The following is a 12,343-nucleotide window of genomic DNA, read 5'->3' on the forward strand; positions in this document are numbered from 1 at the left end:
CGGATTCCACAGATATCTACAGAACTTTACATCCAAACTCAACTGAATACACATTCTTCTCAAGTGCCCATGGAACTTTCTCCAGAATAGACCACATATTGGGTCACAAATCGGGTCTGAACCAATACCAAAAGATTGGGATCGTCCCCTGCATATTCTCAGACCATAATGCCTTGAAATTAGAACTAAATCAAAACAAGAAGTTTGGAAGGACCTCAAACACGTGGAGGTTAAGGACCATCCTGCTAAAAGATGAAAGGGTCAACCAGGAAATTAAGGAAGAATTAAAAAGATTCATGGAAACTAATGAGAATGAAGATACAACCATTCAAAATCTTTGGGATGCAGCAAAAGCAGTCCTAAGGGGGAAATACATCACAATACAAGCATCCATTCAAAAACTGGAAAGAACTCAAATACAGAAGCTAACCTTACACATAAAGGAGCTAGAAAAAAAACAGCAAATAGATCCTACACCCAGGAGAAGAAGAGAGTTAATAAAGATTCGAGCAGAACTCAACAAAATCGAGACTAGAAGAACTGTGGAACAGATCAACAGAACCAGGAGTTGGTTCTTTGAAAGAATTAATAAGATAGATAAACCATTAGCCAGCCTTATTAAAAAGAAGAGAGAGAAGACTCAAATTAATAAAATCATGAATGAGAAAGGAGAGATCACTACCAACACCAAGGAAATACAAACGATTTTAAAAACATATTATGAACAGCTATACGCCAATAAATTAGGCAATCTAGAAGAAATGGACACATTCCTGGAAAGCCACAAACTACCAAAACTGGAACAGGAAGAAATAGAAAACCTTAACAGGCCAATAACCAGGGAGGAAATTGAAGCAGTCATCAAAAACCTCCCAAGACACAAGAGTCCAGGGCCAGATGGCTTCCCAGGGGAATTTTATCAAACGTTTAAAGAAGAAACCATACCTATTCTCCTAAAGCTGTTTGGAAAGATAGAAAGAGATGGAGTACTTCCAAATTCGTTCTATGAGGCCAGCATCACCTTAATTCCAAAACCAGACAAAGACCCCACCAAAAAGGAGAATTACAGACCAATATCCCTGATGAACATGGATGCAAAAATTCTCAACAAGATACTGGGCAATAGGATCCAACAATACATTAAGAAAATTATTCACCATGACCAAGTAGGATTTATCCCTGGGACACAAGGCTGGTTCAACACCCGTAAAACAATCAATGTGATTCATCATATCAGCAAGAGAAAAACCAAGAACCATATGATCCTCTCATTAGATGCAGAGAAAGCATTTGACAAAATACAGCATCCATTCCTGATCAAAACTCTTCAGAGTGTAGGGATAGAGGGAACATTCCTCAACATCTTAAAAGCCATCTACGAAAAGCCCACAGCAAATATCATTCTCAATGGGGAAACACTGGGAGCCTTTCCCCTAAGATCAGGAACAAGACAGGGATGTCCACTCTCACCACTGCTATTCAACATAGTACTGGAAGTCCTAGCCTCAGCAATCAGACAACAAAAAGAAATAAAAGGCATTCAAATTGGCAAAGAAGAAGTCAAACTCTCCCTCTTTGCTGATGACATGATACTCTACATAAAAAACGCAAAAGTCTCCACCCCAAGACTGCTAGAACTCACACAGCAATTTGGTAGCGTGGCAGGATACAAAATCAATGCCCAGAAATCAGTGGCATTTCTATACACTAACAATGAGACTGAAGAAAGAGAAATTAAGGAGTCAATCCCATTTACAATTGCACCCAAAAGCATAAGATACCTAGGAATAAACCTAACCAAAGAGGTAAAGAATCTATACCCTAAAAACTATAGAGCACTTCTGAAAGAAATTGAGGAAGACACAAAGAGATGGAAAAATATTCCATGCTCATGGATTGACAGAATTAATATTGTGAAAATGTCAATGTTACCCAGGGCAATGTACACATTTAATGCAATCCCTATCAAAATACCATGGACTTTCTTCAGAGAGTTAGAACAAATTATTTTAAGATTTGTGTGGAATCAGAAAAGACCCCGAATAGCCAGGGGAATTTTAAAAAAGAAAACCATATCTGGGGGCATCACAATGCCAGATTTCAGGATGTACTACAAAGCTGTGATCATCAAGACAGTGTGGTACTGGCACAAAAACAGACACATAGATCAATGGAACAGAATAGAGAACCCAGAAGTGGACCCTGAACTTTATGGTCAACTAATATTCGATAAAGGAGGAAAGACTATCCATTGGAAGAAAGACAGTCTCTTCAATAAATGGTGCTGGGAAAATTGGACAGCCACATGCAGAAGAATGAAACTAGGCCACTCTCTTTCACCATACACAAAGATAAACTCAAAATGGATGAAAGATCTAAATGTGAGACAAGATTCCATCAAAATCCTAGAGAAGAACACAGGCAACACCCTTTTTGAACTCGGCCACAGTAACTTCTTGCAAGATACATCCACGAAGGCAAAAGAAACAAAAGCAAAAATGAACTATTGGGACTTCATCAAGATAAGAAGCTTTTGCACAGCAAAGGATACAGTCAACAAAACTAAGAGACAACCTACAGAATGAGAGAAGATATTTGCAAATGACATATCAGATAAAGGGCTAGTTTCCAAGATCTATAAAGAACTTATTAAACTCAACACCAAAGAAACAAACAATCCAATCATGAAATGGGCAAAAGACATGAAGAGAAATCTCACAGAGGAAGACATAGACACGGCCAACATGCACATGAGAAAATGCTCTGCACCACTTGCCATCAGGGAAATACAAATCAAAACCACAATGAGATACCACCTCACACCAGTGAGAATGGGGAAAATTAACAAGGCAGGAAACCACAAATGTTGGAGAGGATGTGGAGAAAAGGGAACCCTCTTGCACTGTTGGTGGGAATGTGAACTGGTGCAGCCACTCTGGAAAACTGTGTGGAGGTTCCTCAAAGAGTTAAAAATATACTTGCCCTATGACCCAGCAATTGCACTGTTGGGGATTTACCCCAAGGATACAGATGCAATGAAACGCAGGGACACCTGCACCCCGATGTTTATAGCAGCAATGGCCACAATAGCCAAACTGTGGAAGGAGCCTCGGTGTCCATCGAAAGATGAATGGATAAAGAAGATGTGGTTTATGTATACAATGGAATATTACTCAGCTATTAGAAATGACAAATACCCACCATTTGCTTCAACGTGGATGGAACTGGAGGGTATTATGCTGAGTGAAGTAAATCAGTCGGAGAAGGACAAACATTGTATGTTCTCATTCATTTGGGGAATATAAATAATAGTGAAAGGGAATATAAGGGAAGGGAGAAGAAATGTGTGGGAAATATCAGAAAGGGAGACAGAACGTAAAGACTGCTAACTCTGGGAAACGAACTAGGGGTGGTAGAAGGGGAGGAGGGCGGGGGTTGGGAGTGAATGGGTGATGGATACTGGGGGTTATTCTGTATATTGGTAAATTGAACACCAATAAAAAATAAATTAAAAAAATATTCATGATTGTTAGGTCTTCTTGTTGGATAGACCCTTTAATTATGGTATAATGTTCCTCTCGAACTCTTACTACAGTCTTTGGGATAAACTTTAATTTGTGTGATATAAGGACTGCTACCCCAGGTTTCTTTTGAGGACCATTTGAATGCTAAATGGTTGTCCAACCTTTTATTTCAGGCTGGAGGTGTCCTTATGTCTCAAATGAGTCTCTTGTAGACAGCAAAGAGATGGGTCTTGCTTTTTATCCAGTTCGAAACCCTGCATCCTTTGATGGGATCATTTAGCCCATTCATGTTCAGAGTAACTATTGAAAGATATGAATTTAGTGTCATCGTAATACCTATTCAGTCCCTGTTTTTGTGGATTATTTCCTTGGGCTTCTTCTATCTTTTACAGGGTCCTCCTTAATATTTCTTGCAGAGCTGGTTTGGTGGTCACATATTCTTTCAGTTTCTCCCTTTCCTGGAAGCTCTTTATCGCTCCTTCTATTCTGAATGAGAGCCTTGCTGGATAGAGTATTCTTGGCTGCATGTTCTTCTCATGGACCCTGAAGATATCCTGCCAGCCCTTTCTGGCCTGCCAGGTCTCTGTGGAGAGGTCTGCTGTTAATCTAATATTTCTCCCCATATAAGTTAGGGATCTCTTGTCTCTTGCTGTTTTAAGGATTTTCTGTTTATCTTTGGAATTTGCAAGTTTCACTATTAAATATCGAGGTGTTGAATGGTTTTTATTGATTTGGGGGGGAGCCTCTCTATCTCCTAGATCTGAATGCCTGTTTCCCTCCCCAAGTTAGGGAAGTTCTCAGCCATGATTTGTTCAATGTCTTTTTGTTGTCTGATTGCTGAGGCTAGGACTTCCAGTACTATGTTGAATAGCAGTGGTGAGAGTGGACATCCCTGTCTTGTTCCTAATTTTAGGGGAAAGGCTCCTAGTGCTTCCCCATTGAGAATGATATTTGCTGTGGGCTTTTCATAGATGGCTTTTAAGATGTCGAGGAATGTTCCCTCTATCCCTACACTCTGAAGAGTTTTGATCAGGAATGGATGCTGTATTTTGTCAAATGCTTTCTCTGCATCTAATGAGAGGATCATATGGTTCTTGGTTTTTCTCTTGCTGATATGATGAATCACATTGATTGTTTTACGGGTGTTGAACCAGCCTTGTGTCCCAGGGATAAATCCTACTTGGTCATGGTGAATAATTTTCTTAATGTATTGTTGGATCCTATTGCCCAGTATCTTGTTGAGAATTTTTGCATCCATGTTCATCAGGGATATTGGTCTGTAATTCTCCTTTTTGGTGGGGTCTTTGTCTGGTTTTGGAATTAAGGTGATGCTGGCCTCATAGAACGAATTTGGAAGTACTCCATCTCTTTCTATCTTTCCAAACAGCTTTAGGAGAATAGGTATGGTTTCTTCTTTAAACGTTTGATAAAATTCCCCTGGGAAGCCATCTGGCCCTGGACTCTTGTGTCTTGGGAGGTTTTTGATGACTGCTTCAATTTCCTCCCTGGTTATTGGCCTGTTAAGGTTTTCTATTTCTTCCTGTTCCAGTTTTGGTAGTTTGTGGCTTTCCAGGAATGCATCCATTTCTTCTAGATTGCCTAATTTATTGGCGTATAGCTGTTCATAATATGTTTTTAAAATCGTTTGTATTTCCTTGGTGTTGGCAGTGATCTCTCCTTTCTATTCTTATCATGAATAAAATTCATGATTTTATTGAGTCTTCTCTCTCTTCTTTTTAATAAGGCTGGCTAATGGTTTATCTATCTTATTAATTCTTTCAAAGAACCAACTCCTGGTTCTGTTGATCTGTTCCACAGTTCTTCTGGTCTCGATTTCGTTGAGTTCTGCTCGAATCTTTATTAACTCCCTTCTTCTCTTGGGTGTAGGATCTATTTGCTGTTTTTTCTCTAGCTCCTTTATGTGTAAGGTTAGCTTCTGTATTTGAGTTCTTTCCAGTTTTTGAATGGATGCTTGTATTGCGATGTATTTCCCCCTTAGGACTGCTTTTGCTGCATCCCAAAGATTTTAAACGGTTGTATCTTCATTCTCATTAGTTTCCATGAATCTTTTTAATTCTTCCTTAATTTCCTGGTTGACCCTTTCATCTTTTAGCAGGATGGTCCTTAACCTCCACGTGTTTGAGGTCCTTCCAAACTTCTTGTTTTGATTTAGTTCTAATTTCAAGGCATTATGGTCTGAGAATATGCAGGGGACAATCCCAATCTTTTGGTATTGGTTCAGACCCGATTTGTGACCCAATATGTGGTCTATTCTGGAGAAAGTTCCATGTGCACTTGAGAAGAATGTGTATTCAGTTGAGTTTGGATGTAAAGTTCTGTAGTTATCTGTGGAATCCATCCGGTCCAGTGTATCATTTAAAGCTCTCGTTTCTTTGGAGATGTTGTGCTTAGAAGACCTATCAAGTATAGAAAGAGCTAGATTGAAGTCACCAAGTATAAGTGTATTATTATCTAAGTATTTCTTCACTTTGGTTATTAATTGATTTATATATTTGGCAGCTCCCACATTCGGGGCATATATATTGAGGATTGTTAAGTCCTCTTGTTGGATAGATCCTTTAAGTATGATATAGTGTCCCTCTTCATCTCTCACTACAGTCTTCGGGGTAAATTTTAGTTTATCTGATATAAGGATGGCTACCCCTGCTTTCTTTTGAGGACCATTGGAATGGTAAATGGTTCTCCAACCTTTTATTTTCAGGCTGTAGGTGTCCTTCTGTCTAAAATGAGTCTCTTGTAGACAGCAAATAGATGGGTCCTGCTTTTTTATCCAGTCTGGAACCCTGCGCCTTTTGATGGGGTCATTGAGCCCGTTCACATTCAGAGTTACTATTGAGAGATATGAGTTTAGTGTCATCATGATATCTATTCAGTCCTTGTTTTTGTGGATTGTTCCACTGGACTTCTTCTTAAAGGGGAATTTTAAGAGTCCCCCTTAAAATATCTTGCAGAGCTGGTTTGGAGGTCACATATTCTTTCAGTTGCTGCCTGTCTTGGAAGCTCTTTATCTCTCCTTCCATTTTGAATGAGAGCCTTGCTGGATAAAGTATTCTTGGTTGCATGTTCTTCTCATTTAGGACCCTGAATATATCCTGCCAGCCCTTTCTGGCCTGCCAGGTCTCTGTGGAGAGGTCTGCTGTTACCCTAATACTCCTCCCCATAAAAGTCAGGGATTTCTTGTCTCTTGCTGCTTTAAGGATCTTCTCCTTATCTTTGGAATTTGCAAGCTTCACTATTAAATGTCGAGGTGTTGAACGGTTTTTATTGATTTTAGGGGAGGATCTCTCTATTTCCTGGATCTGAATGCCTGTTTCCCTTCCCAGGTTAGGAAAGTTTTCAGCTAGAATTTGTTCAAATACATATTCTGGCCCTCTGTCCCTTTCGGCACCCTCGGGAACACCAATTAAACGTAGGTTTTTCTTCCTCAGGCTGTCGTTTATTTCCCTTAATCTATCTTCATGGTCTTTTAATTGTTTGTCTCTTTTTTCCTCAGTTTCCCTCTTTGCTATCAACTTGTATTCTATGTCACTCACTCGTTCTTCCACCTCGTTAACCCTCGTCGTTAGGACTTCTAGTTTGGATTGCATCTCATTCAATTGATTTTTAATTTCTGCCTGATTAGCTCTAAATTCTGCAGTCACGAAGTCTCTTGAGTCCTTTATGCTTTTTTCTAGAGCCACCAGTAGCTGTATAATAGTGCTTCTGAATTGGCTTTCTGACATTGAATTGTAATCCAGATTTTGTAACTCTGTGGGAGAGAGGACTGTTTCTGATTCTTTCTTTTGAGGTGAGGTTTTCCTTCTAGTCATTTTGCTCAGTGCAGAGTGGCCAAAAGCAAGTTGTATTGGGAAAAGGAGAAAAAGGAGAGAAAGAAGGAAAGAAAAGAGAAAGAGAAAAAAAAGGTAGAAAAAAGAAAAAGAAGAAGAAAAAGAAAGAAAAAGAAAGAAAGAAAAAAAAGGGACGGGGGAAGGAAACAAATCAAAAAGCAAAACAAAACAAAACAACAACAAACAAACAAACAAACAAAAAGAACTACGGGAGAGTATCTTCTGATTCTGTATACTTTAAGTCCCTTGACTTCCCCTGGAACTTGTCCGTCTAGCTGGTCTTCTGGGGGAGGGGCCTGTTGTGCTGATTTTCAGGTGTTAGCACTTGGGGGAGCTGCTCTGCCCCCTGCATGGTGCAGGGCTCCGTGGGGGTTGTTTACCCAGGGAAGCCCCAGGAGGAACAACCGCAGTGGCAGGGCCAGCTCTGGAAACCTGGCTTCAGCTCCCGCGGTAACTACGGAGCTGTCTTCTCTGTCTGCAGGGCCTGGAGGCTCCGGGGCGGGGCCGCTGATCTGCTCAGCTCGGGGCAGGAGCGTCCTTGCTGTCCTGGGCCCTCCCGGCCTCTGCCTGTCCCGGGGGAGGCGGGATCCTGCGCTGTGTCCCGGCGCCCTGTGCTCCGGGGCCTGCGCTGGTGGATTCGCGCTCCCGGGCCGCGCAGCCCCCTCCGCGGAGCCGCCGCCCGAGCCCCTCCGAGCTGCTCCTGGAACCGCGCAGCCCCCTCCGCACGGAGCCTCTTCCTCTGCCCGAGCCCCTCCGAGTTGCTCCTGGGGCCGTGCAGCCCCCTCCACACGGAGCCTCTTCCTCTGCCCGAGCCCCTCCGAGTTGCTCCTGGGGCCGTGCAGCCCCCTCCACACGGAGCCTCCTCCTCTGCCCGAGCCCCTCGGAGCTGCTCCGGTCCCGCGTGCGCGCTGCAGCCCTTAGGGAGCTCGGCGCACTCTCCTGGGCGCACAGGTGTCTGTTACTGTCCCAGGGAGCCCGAGGGCATCCCCGCCCTCCTGGGACCTGCTCCAACTCCCTGGGAGCCCCTTTCCGCCCGGGAAGGTTGGTGCAGCTCCTGCTTCTCCGCTTCTCCGGGACGGGGCTCTCCTGTCCTGGGGACACTCACCTCGGCCTCAGCCCGGCTCCTCGCGGGGCCCCTCCCCCTTGGAGGCCTTTGTTTCTTTATTTCTTTTTCCCCCCCGTCTTCCTACCTTGATAGAAGGGGAATATAAATAATAGTGAAAGGGAATATAAGGGAAGGGAGAAGAAATGTGTGGGAAATATCAGAAAGGGAGACAACATAAAGACTGCTAACTCTGGGAAACGAACTAGGGGTGGTAGAAGGGGAGGAGGGCGGGGGGTGGGAGTGAATGGGTGACGGGCACTGGGGGTTATTCTGTATGTTAGTAAATTGAACACCAATAAAAAATAAATTAAAAAAAAAAAAAGAAGCGCGAACTCTTCTCACTGTTGCATTCCAGGTGTTCTCTCTTTAATTCTCAGGCCGAATTCATAGATTTTCAGGATGATTGGAAGGCTTTCTAGGTAATTTGGTGGAGACAGGTGATTTGGGGACCCTACTCTTCCGCCATCTTGCCCCTCCTCCCCATGATTTGTTCAAATATGCTTTCTGGCCATCTGTCCCTCTTGGCGCTCTCTGGAATCACAATTATACGTAGATTTTTCCTTCTGAGGCTATTATTTATTTCCCTTAACCTTTCATCATGGCCTTTTAATTGTTTTCCTCTTTTTCTCCCCAGCTTCCTTCCTTGTCCTCAACTTATCTTCTATGTCTGTCACTCTTTCTTCCACCTCATTAACCCTCATCGTCAGTACCTCCAGTTTGGATTGCATCTCATTTCATTGATTTTTTAATTTCAGGAAAGCTTCCCTATGGAATCAGAAACAATACAAGGGTGCTCATTATCACCACATCTATTTGACATAATTCTGAGAGTATTTTCCAGAGCAAATAAACAAGCGAAAGAAATAAAAAAGCATTCATGATGGAAAAGAAGTAAAATTGTCGTTATTTGTAGATGACATGATCTTTGTATAGAAACACTAAAGGTTACATGAACAACTGTCAGAAAAATAAACAAATACAGAAGCTTCAGGATGCAAAATCAATTTACAGATATCAGTGCATTTACAATATACATTGCAAGGAACATATGGCAAACTATCTGGAAAATAAATAAAATCATCCCGTTTACAAAGGTATCAGAAACTATGACATACTTTGTTCTGCTGGTGCCATGAAGGGTAGAGGCAGGCACCTGCAGGCAGGCAATAGTCCATCTGTAGTGGCAGAGGCAGGTGAGCTCTGCTCTGTGGGCACCAGAGACACTGCCTGGGAGGCAATCCTCAAACCCCACAATTTTGGGTCAAAGAATAAGCAGAGTACACTCAACTACAAGAGAAGCAAAGACATAGACAACGTGGCTTCAGTGTCTACTCATGGAAAGCAAGACAAAGGCCCCATTTGCCATCATCAAGAAAGCAGAGTCTGTTGTTTAGATCATTGCCCAAAAATACACTGGCTGGTATCTTGGCATTTGGCTTTGGATTGGTTTCATACCTCAGAGAATGCCAGGGTAAGTTCCATTCCTTGGAAGATTTGCTCTTTTTTGGTCCATGGAATAGCAGGCACTCTCTGTTTATGTATGAAGAATGGAAAATCAGGTATGCACTAAAGAAAAGAGCCATTCACAGCCTTCACCCTCCTAAGCTCTGCATCTAAGCCAATGAAGTTTCTTACACCTCTGAATTGGTACACCTTTGAAATTGCAAGTATACTTGAAAATAATAGAGTGGAACAGACACTGTGATAGTCTCAGTCTATCAGTATGCTTTCTGTGGAAGACTCTCAATGAAATTGAACAGTAAATGTTTTCCTGTGTTGAAGAACATGTTGGGAGCTATCCTCACAGAAAAGAAATTTTGTTGCAACTAACTTGTTTACAGCTAAGTAAAAGAATTCAAAGTTTTCTGTGAAAAGGAGAAGGAAGAAAAAGAAACAATCAGATAATTTCGACTAAATGTAACCAAGGAGATGAAAGATAAACACACTGAAATCTATGAGACATTGATGAAAAAATTGAACACAGTCAAATAAATGAAAAGATATCACGTGTCCATGGGTTGGAAGATTTGTGTTAAAATATCTATAGTCTTCAACATGACCTACAGATGCAATGTAATCCCCATCAACTCGCCAACAGAATTTCTCAAAGAGAAAAAAAAGCAATTCTCAATTATCAATGGAACTGCAAAATACACCAAATAGCCAAAGTCCACTTGAGCAAGAAGAATGAAGCTGGAGGCATCACTCTCCTTAATGTCAAACTACATTGCAAAACTGCTATCATCATAGAAGTAAGGCATAGTGACAGCACTCCAAGGAGTGCATCTACCATCACTTGTCTCTCAAGTGTGGATTCTTGAGGTGTGAGCAGCTGAACCCAGTTCAGAACCAGTTGTCTGCCAGGTACCAGTATTGACAGAGGGAAACAATAGTGGAACAAAGCAAAGAGCCTTGAACTACATCCATGCGTGTATGATCAAAGGATCTTCAATAAGGGTGTCAAGAATACACAGTGGGAAAGTAGAGTCTCTTCAACAAATGATGCTGGGGAATGTGGATAGCCACATGCGAAAGAATGAAATGGCACACTTACTTTACACATATACAAATCAACTCAAACTGGATCAATGACTTAAATATAAGACCCTAAACAGTGGGAGAATCCCTGGGTGGCTCAGCAGTTAGTGCCTGCCTTTAGTCCAGGGCGTGATCCTGGAGTCCTGGGATCGAGTCCCACATCGGACTCCCTGTGTGGAGCCTGGTTCTCCCTCTGCCTGTGTCTCTGCCTCTCTCTCTCTGTCTCTCTCTCTCTGTCTCTCTCTCTCTTTCTCTCTCTCTCTCTCTCTGTAATGAATAAACAAATAATTTTTTAAAGACCCCAAACAGTAAAACTCCTAAGAGAAAACATAGGGGAAAAGATTGATGACATTCTTCTTGGTAATGACTTCATGTATATGACACAAAAAGCACAGGCAACAGAAATGAAAATCAATAAGTAGACCTATATCAGACTAAGCAGTTTCTGTACAGCAATGGAAATCATGAACAAAATGAAAAGGCAACCGAGCAAATGGGCGAATACATTTTCAGAACATGTACAGATAAGGGGTTTATATATAACATATATAAGGAACTCCTACAACAGCATAGTAAAAACGAAACAAACAAATGATCTGATTTTAAATGGGCTAGCATGTCTCCAAAGACAAGGGAAAGAAAAGCAAAAATGAACTCTTGGGACTGCATCAAGATAGAAAGCTTCTGTACAAGAAAGGAAACAGACAACAAAACTCAAAGGAAACTTACGGAATGGAAGAGATATCTGCAAATTTATTCTCAGTATGTGCCTGGTATCCAAAATCTAACAGAAATTATGAAACTCAACACTCAAAAGACAAAAAATCCAGTCAGGAAATTGGCAGAACACATGAACAGACATTTCTCCAAAGAAGACATACAAATGGCCAAGAGACACAAGAAAAACTGCTCCATATCACTTGGCATCAGGGAAATACAAATCAAAACCACATGAGTTATCACCCTACACCAGTCAGAATGGCTAAAATTAACAAGTCTGGAAACCGTAAATGTTGGTGAGGATGCAGAAAAAGGGGAACCCTCATACACTGTTTGTGGGGATGCAGGCTGCTACAGCCACTCTGGAAAATAGTATGGAGGTTCCTCAAGATATTGAAGATAAAACTACAATACTATCCAGCAATCCCACTTCTAGATAATTCTTCAAAAGAATCAAAAGCAATATCTTGAGGAGACAGGAGCACACCAGTGCTCATTACAGTACTATTCCCAACAGCCCAGATATGGAAACAACTTAAATGTCCTACGCAGATGAATGGTTGAGAGGGATGTAGTATATAGGTAAAATGTAACACTATTAAGTGGCT

This window comes from Canis lupus, chromosome 1, assembly GCF_011100685.1.
Source record: "Canis lupus familiaris isolate Mischka breed German Shepherd chromosome 1, alternate assembly UU_Cfam_GSD_1.0, whole genome shotgun sequence".
In the NCBI taxonomy this organism is placed as follows: domain Eukaryota; kingdom Metazoa; phylum Chordata; class Mammalia; order Carnivora; family Canidae; genus Canis; species Canis lupus.